Genomic DNA, 18,874 nt, shown 5'->3' with positions numbered 1-18,874 from the left:
TTGGCAACATCTGTTTTGGAAAAAGTTCCACGAAGATTGTTTTAAGTGTAAATGCATCTGGACATACAGTGTAGAGTGGGATTCGAACAACAAATATGAGCTTCTGTCGCGAATCGAACCAGCGCACCTTCCATTATGTTTTCTTTCCACGTTTATTAAAATTTGCTTCATACAGCCTACTTCCGATTGTCGTATATTTCAATTCATATTAGTTTTTTCCCGTTTTTTTTTCTTTTATTTGCATTGTTCGAGCCATGATAACTTTCTCTCTTAATCTGGTTATTCGAATACCTTTATACATTTTTTTTCCCCCTTTGCACTCATTACAGATTTCGGTATCGCGCTTTTCCATATTTTCAGTAATTTAATTCTCTTGTGTATAATTCCTTTGACTATTTTTAATTTGCCCTTAGTCCGAATCAAGAAAGTATGTTAGGAAATGTTTCCCTTGTAAATCTTATTGTATGATGGTGCAAAATTGATGCCAGCTTTTTCTTGTGATAAGGATTTTGAAAGTGCAAGGGTCTCATTTATTAACCATGGTGAGAAGGGAGAGGGGTGCCAGAAACTTTCCAGACGGAATATGCTTGAAACAAAAAGTAGGTGCAGCATTTGACCGTACTCTTCCATCAGCAAGTGGGGTGCTGAGAAGGCTACCTGCAAGCGAGGGGGAGGGGGTGGCGAGCAACACTGCCACAGCGAGTCGCTGTAAATGATTTCATCCTGTGTGCTGGGTGAAACCGGTTTTTGGTGCTCCTATAATTTTCCGATACATTTCTGCCAACCTTTTTAGTGAAGCGAGGTCATATGTTCCAGATTCGAACTCTGGTCAGGCATGAATGTATCACTGAGTTTGTCCCGTCACAATTTTACACAAATTGATAATTCATCCGTATTATCGTGATTAACTCAAGAGGCAGAAGAGTGATGTAAAATAACAGAAATAGGAATTGATGCATTTGTGCCTAGTGCTAGTGTAACGAGGAAGTGAACTTTTTATAAATGATGAAATAGGTAGCCCTTGCGCTCAAATACACTTATACGTTGGCAAAAAAAGAATCCAACTTATCGCTGATCTCTTACTACATTTGGAATACAGCCAAGAGCAATGTAAAGCAATGCAATTACATTGTGAATGTTTCACATCCTATAGTCTTTCTTTTTCTCGTAGCGGGGGCGGGGGTTCATTCATTACAAATATCTAGGAAAGGATTTAGCAGCAATCCGTGATATACTTAAATATCATAACATAGCCAGGGTTCTTGGGTCCTATCCTCTGATAATTATGAGTTTTTCTTTTTCGTTGTTTCTTCAATCTTCATCAATTTCCCTGAAGCATTATTCATCTTCTGTCACCATTGGCTATATGTAAAAGTTGACATAAAATGAGTAAAATTCGAAAAGAAAACACACGGATCTACTTTTCTCATAGCTCGCCAAGCATGCACATTTCCGTATTTTTTACGTTCAGCGCTATCATTATTCTTGGCAGGCAATGGAATTGAAGCAACTCTCACAACTAACATAAACTACATGTCACTCAGGCATGACAATTCTCGCGGGCAAAGTGGAATTTCTTTTGTATTGGCAAATGGTAGTGCAATAACTATCTTCTGGCCTCCTAGATTTAAATCCGTACTTTTTATTCCAGTTGAGTGATTGACTCACAATTTCGCCATTGAAGGTTTGGGTTGTATTTGGGTTATACGTATTGTTTTTGGTGCGCTAGGAAAAAGCAATCCCAAAGGTTCGCACTGAACAGAAAATTGTGCTTTCCCTCTCTCTCTTCCAACTCTGTCCCTATCTCTCACCCCACATCCTCACTATTTAGGTAAACTGTTGTTAGAAACATATTTTCTGAAGAATATCCACATTGAAAATAATATTCCCCAATTGTTTTGATAGGGCATTTCTATTGCTCCGAATGAATTATCTCCGTAAGAGAACTAGGGCCTCCCCTATGGTGCAGTCGTAGAGTCGTCACCTTTTAATCAAGGGTTCCCGGGTTCGATACCCGGTGGAGGCACATAGTGGTTCGGAACCCACTATAAACTGTAGGTCCAGTCCCAATTAGCCTTTCTGAGCACAAAGTGGACTTAAAAATCAACAATTCAATTCAAATGAATCAACTTATCAATATTTTTAATTATACATTTATATTCATTGCGGGCAGAAATGTGAGAGAAAACAAGGCATTTTTTCAGGGAATGCATGAGTCAATAATAATGTATACTTTACGGTATATACTCTTTTATATTGCGTTGATTCAATAGTATCCTTATTCCCTAAAGCAAGCGTGAGTTTCTTTGCACACGCCACGCAGGCACTGCTTGACGTAAATCTTAGATGCAGCAACTTCACGGTTGCCTTTTGCCACCACGCTTTGGCTTTAATTCGAGCCCCGGTGAGTGCTTCGTTTGAGATCCTGTAGAAGTGTTACTCATATCTATGCCTTGAGCATGTCACTTGCAACGGAACCAATAAAATTAAACTTTCTGCACCGGAATGGGCTTGAAACTCTACATGCACCAATGATAAGGTGTTTTCAAGTGGCATGTGCCACATGCAGCATGTCCCTTCGGTCCGAATGTTCCTTTACGATATCATTTCATCATGCCTTTCACTTCGAAATTTACAAGGGAGAAGATAGTCCCGCATGTTCTTGTGCGGCGGATCTGCTGCACTACATATTGCTACGACCCTTGGTGTGGACGATTCATGCATCAGGCATTGGATTTGGTGTTACGAGGAAGAAGGGGACCAAGGAATGAAGTCACGAAGGCCGGCCGAGGAAGACAACCAGGGAAGAAGATGCAGGCATCATTGAGATGAGCGAGGGCAACCCCTTCATGACTGCAACAAAGATTCGCCAAGAGTTGAAACTGGAGTGCCATGCTGCAACAGTTCGGCACCGTCGAGCGGCAAAGAAAGAAGCAATGATGCATTTCCATCAGGAAGCACGGTTCAGTTCTGCTTTACAATATTTACCAGCTCCTCAAAAATTTTGGCAGAACGTAATTTTGAGCGACGAGAAAGTATTTTCGTCTGACGAAAATGGTCAGGTTTATGTTTGGAGGTGCAACAACACTCGCTACGGCCCCGAGAACATTTCTACCCATGCTAGGAGTGGCAGGATATCCGTGGCGGTGTGGGGATGGATCAGTTCGCCTGGAGTAGATGGATTGGTGGAAGTGTCCTAAAGAATGAATTTGCAGGAATACGTCGCAGTGCTGCAAAACAACATGCTTCCCAGCGCGGAAGATGAGATTCCTCACGTGACTTTCGATCAAGACAACAGCAGCATCCATACATCGAAAGCGACCACCACCTGGTTTAATCAGCACCCAGGAATTTCAAGAGTAGATTGGCCAGCGAAGTCTCCCAATCGAAAACATTTGGGCGTTGATGGTGAGAGAGTGGGAACCTAGACAGCTGAGAACAATGGAAGCTCTACTGGCTCACGTGTTTGATGTTTGGGAGAGTTTAAGGAGAAGACCAAACATCTGTTCGTGAAATCCTTGCCTCGTCGACTAGATGCAGTGCTTGAATCCAACAGCGGGTGGACACAATATTGAAACCCCGCACGGTTTAACCGATGTTCCTTGCTACATCCCAGAACAAAACTAATTACACACATCTCCATATGCAACTTATCTTTCCAATTCTTTCTTATTGATACCTTGGTGCTCATGGTTACTTTTTCACACACCTGCACCATTATATTATATTCTATAATATTAATATTCGCATTATCGACAGATTTGATTCACATGAAATTCAAATGCGGAGCACACCACATGCACCCATTCCTAACACTTAACTGTTAGTTACATTATACCTATCACGTTGTCAGTTCTAAATCAGGGGTGCCCAGGGGGAGGCATTATGGTGCAGACTGTGATGGAAATTTGACTGAGTAAACAGGGCACAAGTTGAATTACATCATCAATTAGCCATTGCTGTTATACAAATAGTAATTTGTAGATTGTCAGGGGAATTGTTACGGGTAATAAGTAATATTGGTGGGGGGGGGGGCGATATCCAACTCTTACATATTAGGCCTTAGATTGATAGGGAAATTATGGTGCACGATTAATGAAGTTAGTGGGATTTTCATGTAGCGGGATTGATAATTATTTTGGGGGGCAGGGAATCCCAACTCTTGTGTATTACTATTACGTCTTAGATTGCTTTTTTGGAGGGAGCAATATCAACAGTAAGTCTAAAATTGGCATGGAAATTATGTTAGGAAGATTGAGTATTAAATTTGAGGTGGAGGGGAGGGGAATGAAGTTTTGATAAAGTGTTATGTCTTAGATTGTGAAGGGATTTCTGACGATTAAGAAATTGACAAAGATCCAGGCGGCACATGAAGCCGGAACATTTGGTGTCTGGATCGTCAATCCACCACTAACCGCGCTTGGCTGCAGAGCTGGTTCTCTTTGGTGGCCAAGCGCGTTATGTGGTCCACTTCTGATACCACGAAATTTCCGGGTTGGAGCCACGGCTTCAATATTTGTATCATGGTATCAATTTAATCCAATCGCCACTCATCCTCGTTAGCCGAAAGTGGCAGAAGAGCGACTTAACATAAGAAAAGATACAAAAACAACTTTAACACTAGTAATTTCTGAACAATAGATGCGTATTACCTTTGATTGTTGACTCTTTAATGATAAGCTTACGATTATTATTGTTAATATGAATTGCCATCCATCATCAGAAGGACAGACCAATCGATCATTTGGACGGGTTAAAGTTACAGTGGTGCAGTAGCGTACGCAGGATTTCATCAAGGGGGGTGTTATTTCGAAAACTTTCTACAAATTCACAGTACCATTGTTTTATTATACTTTAATTAATTAATAATAACAAATTAATTAATTATTCTTATAATTAATTAATTAATTAGTTTAATTGCTACTAATAATTACTACTAATGCAGATGCTATTTATGAAAGAAATAGAACAAAATTACATTTCTTTTGTTTCTTTGTTACAAAATGATTGTCTAGTCAACGGTTATTTGTATATGATAAGTGAGACATTTTAAGTGTGAAGAAAATCCATAAAAACAAGCAAATATATTAAATTTATTGAAACAATCGAAATATGAAACTCATTCAAGGAGCCGCGCTGGTCTAGTGTGACAACTTCGTGGGATATCCGGGTTCGATTCTCGGAATTGGTTGGAATTTATCCAACCTTGTCTCCGCATCCAGCCTCATAGCAATGGGTACCTGAGAGCAACCCTGGGGGATGAAGGCTACCGGAGCATGGTGCTGATCACATCACCTGCAAAATAGTTCGAGATCGAGAATCTTTGGGGTCCACCACACCACTACGTATGCTTTCATGGCACGGTGCTATATGCACGGGGGAATTTACATTACCTTTACCTATGGAACTCACCCAGAATGATTATGAGGCGTGAGAATACATGTTGTGTTTGCGTTCAAAGATAAGTTTATAGACATTCCAACACATTTATCACTTCTATGTGATTCACAAAGCACTTCTTCAACATTATTTAATGATGTGGATGTAGACTCAGCATCACTTGAGAGTTCACAAGGGGATGTGAAATCAGTACCGGGAAGAACGTTTGCAATATGGTCGGCACACAGCGACGAAGCAAGGAATTTTCACAATTCTCGCGAGAGTCACTGCGCCACTTTTTGCAAAAAAAAATTGCAAAATTGAACTTTGCGGCCGCTTAGATTGTGTTTGGAATGTTGTGTTTTTCTTCATGCTGCATGGGAATAATAATTTAAATTATTATTATTATTATTATTATTATTATTATTATTATTACTGTCGCAGATCTTTGACTGTGATAAATTAGCCATTTTTAATTTTTTTCTACAGCATTTTCCATAATATTTCAAAAGCTCAAGGGGGGGTTTAAACCCAGTACCCCCCCCCCCCTTGCGTACGCCACTGCAGTGGTGTAAGTCATTTTCTTAAAAGAAAAAACAAGTCTCACTCACAGCACTTTGCAGATCAACACAGCAGCTGTTTCCTTTATCACGAGACCTTAAGCTGTCATCTGTTGCCAGTTGAATGAATCTACGACTTACTTCACGTTTTCTGTTAACAGATTGACTTATTTCGATCTGGTTTCTGTGGCTATGTCTTTCTTTTTAAAAAAGTTACTTACACCACTGTAACTTTAACCTGTCCATTTAATTCATGTCGTTTTTTTTTTTTGGTATTTGTTGTCCCTTCGGATCAGCTCCGAAACCTAAGGAAATTATTAGATGTTTGTCTGAAGTTAGTGACAATGGTTCTTTAAATTCCCGTCGCTCTCTCAGCCAGCGCGGGAACCACCTTTATGGCAGTGATCCTCTGTTGCCGCGTTTACCTACGAAGGAACTCGTGGTCAATCAACCAATTAAGCCTACCGCTTGGGCAAGAAACGATAACTTTACAAAGCCCACTTCCCCGAAGCAGCCAGCAGGGAAACAGGATTTTGTCAAAATAACCCGTCTGCTCTTTTGAATGAATACCGGTTCTAACAGCGTTTCTACTTAATTGGACATTATCCATTGTTTTTCTTTTTGATTGACCATATATTCTATCTATATATTTCGAGACATTTCAAGAGATCACCTCTTCTCTCATCTTCAGGTGAACAATTTTTGCTACGTCTGTAGTGTGATTGAAACTATGACAGTCCGTGATTTTGCTCCAAATCCGGTCCGCTAAGCAACCAGTCTTAGATGCCCTTCGAAATCGACAGCTATAGAGCAAAATATTTTTGAAGTGAAGAGTCTTATTGAATGAAACATAGCTCGACTCACCCTCACATTTGAATTTTTTTAGATAACTTGCGTGCACTTCGTATAGAAGGCACCACGAGACTGAAAATTCACACTATTTGGCATGGCAAATATACCTTATTCCAGCTTCGCTGAAAGTTCGATGTATATAATAATTGTCAGTCATTAAGTTCAACACCCTCTGCACGTGTGTTGTGATGGGTTACCATGTTCCAATTTTGTTTTAATTCCATTTCATGCTCAGAAAGGCTACCCGAAGTGGGACCTACAGTTGAAAGTGGGATCCAAACCACTAGGCAGTTGTGTCTCCACCAGGAATCGAACCTGGGACTCCGTGATTATAGGGGTTTAACGCATTCATGGCTTTACAGTTTCATGAATTCAAGGAAGCCAAGGTGTGAAAAATGTGAAGAAATGTCTTCTACACGGAACTAACTATGTGTGTGTATGTATGTAAAACTTTCTAGCACATCCATTTTCCTACCTTCATTTTATCATCATTACGTTGAATTTTGCCCCAGTGATTTTTCGCTACGTTCTAGGTCACGTCACTTTGAGTCGTAAAGTATTGTCTGTAATTCAGTTTTAGTATAGTTTGTAGCCTCTCACCCAAGAATTTTAAGGGAGCTGGGGCTCAACTTCTGGAAAAAATAGTGCGAGTTCAATTGAGAATACGAAAATGGAACGGAATTATTATATTGCTGCAATATCTTCAGGAAAGTAAAGCGTAAAATTGAATTCTGCTTCTGAGTGAGTCCATGATATTGTTCATGTTTGATGGTAATATATTAAACATGACTATCAGCATAACCGAACGCATATAATGAGATGATTTATTAGTGTTACCAGGCTAAAGGAGTGGAGTGCGGCCTGTTGCCTCTTTCATTACGGAATTCCACATGTAACAATTGATCAGCTCTTATTGTGAGTAACCATTATAGGCTTAGACCAAATATTGTTTATGAGTGTTCCTTCATGAATTTTATCATACACTAATCCTCATCTTTGCGATTAGCCAAAAGTAAAGTAAAAAAAAGAAAGATAATAATAATAGTAATAATAATAATATGAATCTAGCCCCCCATTGTTTCTTTATGACTGTCCTTTTATCAATTTCATCGAGTCATCATTCATCATTGTTGCGATTAGCCAATAAATGGTAGAGAAGCTGCGAAAAATAAGATGTAAAATAAGAACAGAATTTTCTCCGCAGAAGGAAAAATAAATGCTCCAGAAAACATGCAATAAAGGAAAAGAGTGTCCTGTAATGTGAGTCTGTAAACCAAATGTAACTGACGAATGAAGAATATTACGTGAAGGTTTAGTCTTCTACGAAGCAATACAGGCTTGGATGGCACAGTGGTAGCGTCGTCACCTTGTAATCAAGGGGTCCCGGTGGAGGCACAAAGGGGTTCGGATCCCACTTTAAACTGTAGGTCCAGTCCCGATTAGTCATACTGTGCATTGTGGACTTAAAACACCAAATCAACAACCAACCAACCAATACAGGGTTGGAAACACTACAGTTATAGGTTTGGAAACACTGCTCCTCTCGGGAACTACTCTACCAGGCAAAACTAGATGTATAAAATTCCAGGTTGCATAACCATAAGGGAGGGCGTTTCTTTCGAATTCCTGTGTACACAGACACATCAAATGGGGAATCAGCGAAGTTGAAATCTGATATTTTAGTAAAATTTAAAATTGTGTTCAATAACGACATTTCAGAACCCATAAGAAATATTAATGTTAGAATTCCATTGAAGCCTGGATTTGTTCCTGTGAAAAGGAAAGGCTACAATCTACCATACTTTATGCGTGATGAAGTAGGCAAGGCAATAAAAGATTTGTGCCAGCAAGGAATCTTAGAAGAAATAGAAAGTTCTGATTGGAGTAGTCCTGTAGTTCCTGTGGGAAAAGCAGATGGAAGTATTCGCATATGTGCTGATTATAGCAAAACTGTAAATGCAAATGTAGATACTTTACAATGTCTACTTCCAACTTTTGACGAGCGTTATCATAAGTTAGGTTCACATAAGTGGTATACGAAGATTGATCTACGTTCAGCTTTTCATCAATTATTAGTCGAAGAAAAGTCTCAACGTGTTCTTACCATTGTAAATGAAGGTCATTTGTATGTACATAAACGTTTACCGTTTGGAACTAAAATATGTTCTCAAGTATTTCAAAGAGCCATGGACACATTACTTGGTGGCATTGATGGAGTGGTATCATTTATTGATGTAATTCTTTTAGGAGCAGATACATTGTATGACTGTTACAAACTAACTGTATTAGTTTTGGAAAGATTAATGCAGTACAATGTGAAAGTTGCAGAAGTCTGAATTTTTTGTTCATGAAGTAAATTTTCTAGGAAGGAAATTCACGGAACATGGAATTTTACCTACAAATGAACATGTTCAGGCAGTGTTAAAATGTAAGGTACCTGAGAATAGAAAGGAACTGGCAACTTTCATGGGTTTAGTGGCATATCATGCACGATTTTTGCCTAATTTGAGTTCTAGGATACCTAATCTTTATTTATTACTAGAGCCTGGAAGTTTGGCAAAATGCCTCTTTTTATCTACTCCATATATTGATAAAAATTTTCCGGATATACATTTTTTATGTTGTTTCGAATGTTTTAGAAGCCTTTTCATTTTGCCTATTTGGGACCTCACTGCCTATTTTTAATTATAATGCCTTTTTTTTGCCTTTTTCAATGAAATTTGACAATTTTTTTAAAAAAAATGTATATAAATTATTTTTCTCCCAAAAAACGTTGTTGGCATTTATTTTTCTTCCGTTTATTATGTGAATAATATTCGCCTTATTTAAGTAATATTGAACTCACGCATTTTGCAACATTGCTGAAGGAGAAAAGTGTGAGAAAAAAGTATTTCATGCTCAGTTAGGATATTGAATTTCGGTTAACATTTCTTGTGCATGATTGACTGTTGAAGTGGACAGGTTGATTTCGAACACAAAGAAGATATTTCTGAAATCTCCCTCTCGAACCCGAAAATTTCAGGAAGTTGCGCCTGAGCTTAGTTTACTTCCGCAAACAGTCTTGACGAGATGGGGAACCTGGATATCAGCAGCTATATATTATGCTAACAACCTTGAAAATATCAGTGAGGCGATCGATGCTCTTCCAGAAAATGAAGCAGCTTCAATTCGTGAAGTGAAAAAACTCCTGTGCTATTCAAGTTTATTTTTGCACATTATGGTGCATTGCCAGAGACAATTACAATTATAGCATCCATGAAAATCTACGAGGAATCTATGCAAGAGATGATGTAAGTGCCAGGAGAAAAGGGGTCAGCTGTTGCGGAAAAGTGCAAACGGGTAGTGAGTGCAAATGATGACTTGAAACAATTGAAAACAATTTGTGATATTCTTAAAGGTGAAAATGCTGTTACCGAAATTAGTCCAGCTACATTAGCTTGTTTTATGTATGCTCCAATAACTTCTGTCGAAGTAGAAAGATCATTTTCTATTATGAAAAACATTCTCTCTGACAAGACTACTATCAACGAATGTTGAGAACTTAAAAGAAACACCTTGTAGTTGTGTGCAATCAAGACGGAGAAAATTGAAATGGTCTTCCCAATGTAGATTTTAATATTTAGCAAGAAATTATAGATAAAAGTAAGCGACTTCCTTTTTTTCGGTTTATTTTGCCTTTTTTTCATTTTTAGTGCCTATTTTCCACATTATAAATGCCTTTTTGCCTGCCTATTTTAACGAAAAGAAATGCCTGAACTTCCGGGCTCTATTTATTACAAAAGAAGAGTGTACAATGGTTTTGGAATGAAGAATGTGAGAGGGAGTTTCAGCTAGTTAAGAAGCTATTAGTTTCTGCACCTGTTTTAGTATCATTTGACACTCGATTGACATTAGTTTTAGTCATGGATGCAAGTGGCTATGGAATAGGTTGTCAGTTGACACAGAAAAAAGAAGGAGTGCTGAAACCTATTGCATGTTTTTCAGCTACTTTAAATCAATATTAGATCCGGACAAAGCAATTTCTCCTACAGTATCTATGAGATGACAAAGATGGCGGTTACTTCTAGCAAATTATGATTATTCCATTCATTACACGAATAATGTAGGGATGGCTTCTGTGGAAAAATTCTTAAAGAGAATGTTGTTCTATCACAACAATTCTGTAAATGTGATTATGGGAAATCACCAAATTAAATTTTATTTTCATACAAAGTAAACGCCAATAAATTAATTGATAATGATAGAACAAGGGTTATTTATGGGGCAGAGCATTTTAAGGAAGGATCTGGAGTATATTTTTATTGGCCAGGAAAAAAAAGCAGTATGAAAAAGGCGAGATAGTAGGACAATTATCGCACTCAATTTTCAAAGTTAAGAGGGACAATTACACAAGAAATGTTCATTTTTCGTTTTTGAAGCCAGAGATTTCCAGATGGAACGAGAGTGGAAGATATGGAAATGGTGAACGCTCGAAACGATGTACAGAAGAGTTTGGAGGTGAGCATCATCAATTTGCTAACTTGGACTATATGGAATTACCTTCTGTGGCTCACAATGAATAAATGGAGCAGCAGAGACAAGGAGCTATGCAGTGCCTGGAGAAGCTAGATGTTCGAAACAAGAGTTCACTGCATCAGCAGCATTTCCACGAAGGTCTGCAAGGATACATACACCACCTTGCAGATATGAACCAGTTTAGAATGGTTATGATTGTTGTTATTATTGTTATGTTTCATTTTGCAACCAAGGGGAATATTGTTATATATTAGTGGAAGTTAAGTTATAAAGCCATGGCCTGAAACAGCCATAAATTTCAAATGATTTATATATAGCTATATTGTTGTTATGGTGACTTCTTGTTGATTTTAGATACATGTGTATTGGAGTTAATATAAAAAATGTTGAGCCCAAGTGTTTCATTGAATAAGTTATTGGAATAAATACATGATAGGTTCTCGGGGTTATCGGTCAGCTATTGTGCATAATGGTTTGTGGGGCTATCCTTGAATAGTTTGTGGGGCTATCCGTGTATGGTTCGTGGGCTATCCATCAACTACCCCTGCATAATGTATAATTTCAACCGGTGACGAACACGATAGTAGGTATGATTCGGTGAAGAAGGTTGGGTAACAGTTTCATACATCGGAGACACATTTCTTCAATTTTACACAAGAAACTACTTACGGAAATGAGTTTCTCCAAGGTTTACAACGTTCGTCGAGGTATTTTCTTTCAGCGTGGAATATATTTGACTGGGAAATCATGTATTTTTCAAGAGAAATATCTCATCGACGCAAAATTGCCATTGCTTTCAATTGCTTGCCCTACGACAACAGGATGCTGTGTACGTTTGATGACGTAAGCCCCTGTCAGCGTTTCAACCCCCTTTTTTCACTTTGCTTGCCTAACGTAACCTAACCTAACCTTATCAGAAATGGCTCATGGGGTTATCCGTGTATGGTTCGTGGGGCTATCCGTCAGCTACCCCTGCATAATGTATAATTTCCACCGGTGACGAACACGATAGTAGGTATTTTTCGGTGCAGAAGGTTGAAACAATGCATACCCACAACATGAGTCAAGATGTGCCCACCATATTGTGTGTTCCGGAAGCGAAGAAAGGAATAAAAAAAGGACTCAATGTGAAAAAATTGAGTTTGTTTTCGTGCTAAAGCATAATGGCATCTTGAACTATGTTCTGCAATACACAATTGGTAAGTACGAACCATGCGAAACACAAAATATCCGATTTTAATCCGATCAATGAAACTAGTACCACATAATGAACACGAAAGTAGGTATTTTTCGGTTAAGAAGGTTGGAAACACTGCATACCCGCTCCAAATGGACAAAACACAAGCACGACGCATGATGATCCACAGATGTGCGCACCATATTGTATGTTCCGCAACGGAAGAAAGAAACCAAAAGAATTACTTGTAATGTGAAAAACCGAAGTTATTTTTGTGTAAAAAGCATAATGGCACCTTCAACTATGTTCCGCAATTGGTAAGTACGAACCATCCAAAACACAAAATATCCGATTTTAATGTGTCTTAGATATAACAGACATTTACCACACCTTTGGTAGTTGAACAGATGAACAAAGAACAAGATGAGTAATTTGAGCTCAAAACAGTATTCACATGTAATATTTCCGTAACATTGTAATATTTGTAATATATTGTAATATTTGCTTGGTGAAATCAGTCCCACAACGGTTGCAGAAGATCATCTATACGAAAGGGGGGCCCCCCCAACAGGTATTACGATGTCATACACACCTAATATTCTATCCCACAAATATTAGAGTTGATACTTTGAGCTCAAATTACTCATTGTTCTTTGTTCATCTGTATTGCTTCTGTCAACTATTAACAGTGGTCAGAAGTAGCGAGCTACTTGTAGCGTCGCTACTGTAGCTAGCTACAAAATTTGTAGCTGTAGCTGAAGCGACGCTACATTTTGAAAATTGTAGTTGTAGCGGTAGCAAAGCTACAAAATTCCTGTAGTTGTAGCGAAAATTTTGCTACAGCTACATTTTTTCTTGGCATTTTGAGGTGAATTTTGAATGTGGCAACAGTGTCAGAAAAAATTGACAATAACCCTTAATGTTGCAGGAGGTTCATAAAGACAGTCTATTACATGGAGATACAGATTATCTAGATTGTAGATTATAGATATCTGCGTAATTTATTTACGTAATTAGTATCTGAAGAATTCAGATATCCAGATAACTAATTGGCATATATGAATATATTCCTGCTAACAGCTACGTTTTTTTAGCTGCATCGCTATTTTGGGGAGAAACATGCCTCGTTTGCTGCACCACTGGAAAAAAGTGCCTCGTTTGTATCACCCCCGGAACAAATCCTGTGGATATTCATGGTGTAAGAGACACCAAAATGTCATTAATTGCTGTGTAAGACACAACTTGCAGTGCAAAAACGAGCGATGGAATTTCCATTGCACTGACAAGGGAATAGTGCCAGCAATAAATGGCTCAGTACTTTAACAGCATTGATCATCGTCAGTATATAAGATCTCACCAGCAAGAAATTATTGTTACAAGAATGATAGAGTTTCTGGAATTACAGTTATTTTCGAGATAGTATTTGTTCACAAATTTTAAAATTACAATACGTTTAGAACACTCAGGTTTACACGACAGTTTCCTCAATAATTTTATGATATTGCAAAAAGTATGTACAAATTATTGACTTTCCTGCAGAAACGACAATTTTCTTTAGTTAATATACATAGTTTTCAAATTTATGTATTTCTCCTACCATTGCGTCACTTTTCTGTAACTTTTGCTAATCATGACATCATCATCATCATCCTTCGCTGTTTCCTGCCTCTGACTGGGTCGGCATAGAAGTCAAGCCTCTCCATTTTTTTCCTGGTCTTTCATAACTCCTCTCTTTCCAAGGTGTTCCAATCTTGTTTTCTAACACTCTCCACTATCTGCTCTTTCCACTGACATCTTAGTCTCCCCCTTGGCCTTATTCCCACTCCTTGTGCATTGTAAGCTCTTACTGGTAGTCTTTCTGCATCCATCCTCTTCATGTGTCCGAACCATCTCATCTGTGCCTGATCTATTCTGTCCTGAAGCTTCACTACACCCACTGTCTGTCAAATCTCCTCATTTCTCATTCTATCCCTTCTAGTCTTCCTCACAAGACTCCTTAAAAAATTAATCTCCACTGCCTGCATCTTTTCTTTGTCTCTCTATGTCATTGTCCAAGTCTCTGCTCCATACGTAATTATTGGCACATAGTATGTGTTACATATTACCTTCTTGCATTTCATAGGTACATCCCTATTCCATATTATTCTTCGAACGCTTTGATATAGTCCACCACCATTCATTTGTCCTCCTTTGTTTACCTCCTCATCTATTCTTCCACTTCTCTCAATCATGACAATGAGGATAAATGGTTTATTTATTTATTATCTTATCTATAGTTGCTTTCTGCCACTTTCGGCTAATTGTGAGAACGAGGAAGAGTGATAATGAAATATTTATTCTCAAGAAAAATATGTTGATGTGAACATAAATACTTAATTCTACCAAATTTTATTTGTGTATAATTGTAATAATTATGTAATTTGGGTGACACCCTAATTGCAATATTCATATATCAAATTTGAATTGATATGCCACTTGCATAGGTATGGTATTCTCAAAAACTATAGTAAAAATAAGCTATCAAAATTATCAAATGACTGGAATCATTATAATGAATAACACAATCTATTTACCAGTAGTAGGGGATTTTTTTTAATACCCATATCGTTGTTTTTAAGTTGTTTTATGCAGAAGTAGCGAGTAGCGAACAGGAGTAGCGTAGCGAGCTACTTTTTGGTAAATGTAGCTGTAGCTGTAGCGAAGCTACATTTTGGAAGAGTGGCTGTAGTTGTAGCGAAGCTACTTTTAAAATGTAGCGTTCTGATCACTGACTATTAAAGGTGTTTCTTTTCTATGTAGTCTATACCTCAATAGTATGCACTAAGTTTCTGTGCACATGTACTTCGATCTTCGTTCCTTTTCTGCTTGTTGTTCATGTTTCCATGTGAAGCCTGTGCTGAGCTGAATACTTTCCGAGTCATTTGGCATTGACGTTTGTGTTTGGGGTTGAAACACATTTATTAACGACATTTTAGGTGTGTTTTAGCTGAAAAACCAATTAGTTAATGCAATATTTTGAGAGTGACACGTACAGTTTTATAGTCGCATACATTTTCGCAGTCCGTGCTCCAATTTTTGTAACCCAGGGTAAAAATCTGATATTCCCCGGACACCTATAACTTCTTCGTTTTGTCAATTTTCGACATTTGTACTTACTTTTCTGCTTTGCCGAATATCCTTTAAGGTGTATTCACATTTTTCGTCCCGGAATCGGTGGGAAATTTAAACTAAAAAATCATTTTTGTTTGAAATTTTTGAGTCCAAATTTCCCACCGATTCCGGGCTCCGCACCTGGAGTAATTGACCTAACGCCACCAACCGCTAACGCGGCCTTGCCTCCACTCCGGCTCCCTGGCTTTATCTATAGAGTCCCTGTTAAAGGCATGTTAGAAATTGGCCGAAGTCACCTGCCCCCAAATGAGCCCCACACTTTTAAATCTAAAGAAATCCGTTACATCACACAAAACACCTTCCAGATGTTAGACAATGCTACAGGAACTTACTACCGTAAGTAGTTTCTGCTGTAAAAATGAAGAAATCTGTTCGGGGAATATCAGATTACTACCCAATTGTATATTGCGGAACATATCTGAAGGTGCCATTAAGGTTTTCACACGATCAGAAACATTTTTTGCACTAAAATAAGCTATTTCTCGAATTGTAACGGAACGCACGTCGTGGTGCGAGCCCCACAAACCATTCACGGATAGCCCAAAAAATTCATTCACGCATAGGCCCAAAAACCACTTGGGATCGTATAACCATCCACGAATAGCCCCACGGACCATTCACAGAAGGTTACGTTAGGTGAGGCAACTAACTAACTCACCCACTCTCTAGCCTTCTTAAACCCGAAGGTTCATGGCTGCAGCAACACAGGCCTTCCATCTGTTCCTATCTTGAGCAAGATCTATATACTCTTTTCCATCCCTACCGATTTCCTTTAGGTCTATTTCAACATTGTCCCTCCATCTTCGTCTTGGCCTTCCTACAGGTTTCTTACCATCAGGTTTCAAAACAAGAATCCTGTAAACTCCTCTTTTCTCTCCCATTCGTGCCACATGGCCTGCCCACCTAAGTCTTCTTGATTTAATCATTCTAATAATATCTGGACGTGAATACAAATTATGTAGTTCTAAATTATGTAACCTTCTCCACTCACCTGTCTCCTCATCCCTTTTAGGTCCAAATATTTTCCTAAGGATCTTACTTTCAAATACTATCAATTTGTGTTCCTCTTTCAATGTAAGGGACCAAGTTTCACACCCATATAATACTATAGGCAAAATTACTGTTTTGTATATTTTAACTTTTAGTTTCTTAGATATTAAATGAGGAGACAAAAGTGTATGAAGAGAGAAGATTAACAGTGTCATACATCGGAGACACATTTAAATCGGATATTTTGTCTTTCTCGTGGTTAGTACTTACCAATTATGTATTGCGGAACATAGTGGAAGGTGCCAATATGCTTTTGGCACGAAAACAAAAACTTTTTCTGCTAAAATAAAACATTTTCCTTAATGCTACGGAAAGCACGTCACAGTACGATATTGCTTGCTTTGGGAATGGTAAGGCTTCTTTTGTTTTCGAATATCAATGTTTCCAACTCTATTGTGCATGAAAGTTGTAAAAAACCGGGGATCACGTCTGGAAATTGTACATTTCGATGAAACATTGTTCGTTAGCCCCAAAAACCATCCACGGGTAGCCCCACAAACCATTGACGTTAGCCCCAAAAACCATCCACAGGTAGCCCCACGATCCATTCACACGAGGTTAGGTTAGGCCTGTTAGGTTAGGTTCCATTAGCACCCATTTCACCCCTAAATTCATCGAAAAACCATTTTCCTTTCTTCACAAAAAACCGCACGTTTCTCGAAGAAGAAAAAAACGTGCGTTTCTAAAAAAAATTGCACATTTGGAAACCCTGATTCCACTAGCGAGATTGCGTTACTTCCGACGCTAGAGCCATCTGCAGGTACATTTTGGAAACAACAGCATGATGTTGTCGATTTTCACAAAATGCGCAATATTATTACATGAAAAGTGATTATTTATTGTTCTGCTGCATTGTACGATGAAGTTTTAGGAAGAATATATATCGACAAAGGTTGTAAACCTTGGAAAAACTCATTTCCGTAAGTAGTTTCTTGTGTAAAATTGAAGAAATGTGTCTCCGATGTATGAAACTGTTACCGCGAGAAGTAACATGCATTTCCTGAATTGAGCCTACTTTTTATTTCCTCTTTAATATAATTTTAAATTGTTAATATTACTCCTAAGTATTTGAATTTGGAAACTGGTTCAAACGAGTTGTTATCAATAATTAGATTTTGATTATTACCTAACACTTGGTTTCGGCCTGTAAGCATATATTTAGTTTTCTCTTTGTTAACTTCCAAACCTCTCTCTTTAGCAGTTTTGAAAAATATTTTAGCATTATTCTTAATTGTATTTATATCATCCTCTAATAAGTCTACATCATCAGCATATGCTAACAACTGAGTCACAACATTTAATTTTAGTCCTTCGTTAGTTTCTTTTACCTTCCTAACAGCATATTCTAAGGCAAAATTAAAGAGCAATGGAGATAATGCATCTCCTTGTTTTAACCCATCATGAATTGTAAATTTGTCAGACATATTAATACCCACACGAATTTTACTTTCTGTTTCACTGGTGCATACTTTTATCATACTAACAAGCTTCTTAGGTATTCCAAACTCTACTAATATATTATATAATTTATCTCTTTTGACCGAATCATATGCTTTTTTGAAATCAATGAATAGCTGATGGACATTTTGATTATATTCCCACTTTTTTTCAAGTGTCTGTCTGATGTGAAAAATTTGATCTGTAGTTGATCTGTTATGTTTAAATCCACATTGATAATCACCTATAATTTCATTAGCATATGCGGTTAGTCTTGTTAAAAGAATGTTAGATAATATTTTATATGTTGTTGAGAGTAGAGAAATTCCACGGTAATTATTGCAGTTCATTTTATCACCTTTTTTAAACACAGGAACAATTATGGATTCTTTCCACTGTTGAGGGATTTCTCCTTTATTCCATATTAAACAAATTAATTTATGAATTTGTCATATTAACGAATTTCTACCATATTTAATTAACTCAGCTGGTATTAAATCAATGCCAGGTGCTTTGTTATTCTTTAGCCTTTTAATAGCATCTTTAATTTCAGTCAAACATAGTTAAAAAATTGCGTGGTTACGTTTTCGCTTAAATTGAAGCAACGGGAATTGATTTCCGGCTGAAATAGATTGAAAGATGAAAGAAAACGCCTCCAGGAACTTCGACAATGCTACAGAAACTGATTTTCCGTAAGTAGTTTCTCCTGTAAATTTGAAGAAAAGTGTCTCCG

At 37.8% G+C, this 18,874-nt stretch overlaps 1 protein-coding gene across 1 annotated transcript in view; it reads right to left on the bottom strand.

The window, feature by feature from the left end:
• LOC145992728 (uncharacterized) overlaps window positions 1-18,874 on the bottom strand; it is a 104,461-nt gene that overhangs the window by 61,072 nt on the left and 24,515 nt on the right. The window lies entirely within an intron of this gene.

This window comes from Lepisma saccharinum, chromosome 9 (assembly GCF_977018435.1).
Source record: "Lepisma saccharinum chromosome 9, izLepSacc3.1, whole genome shotgun sequence".
Lineage (NCBI taxonomy): Eukaryota > Metazoa > Arthropoda > Insecta > Zygentoma > Lepismatidae > Lepisma > Lepisma saccharinum.
The sequence above is the reverse complement of the archived record's forward strand: the minus strand, read 5'-3'. Positions and strand labels throughout refer to the sequence as shown.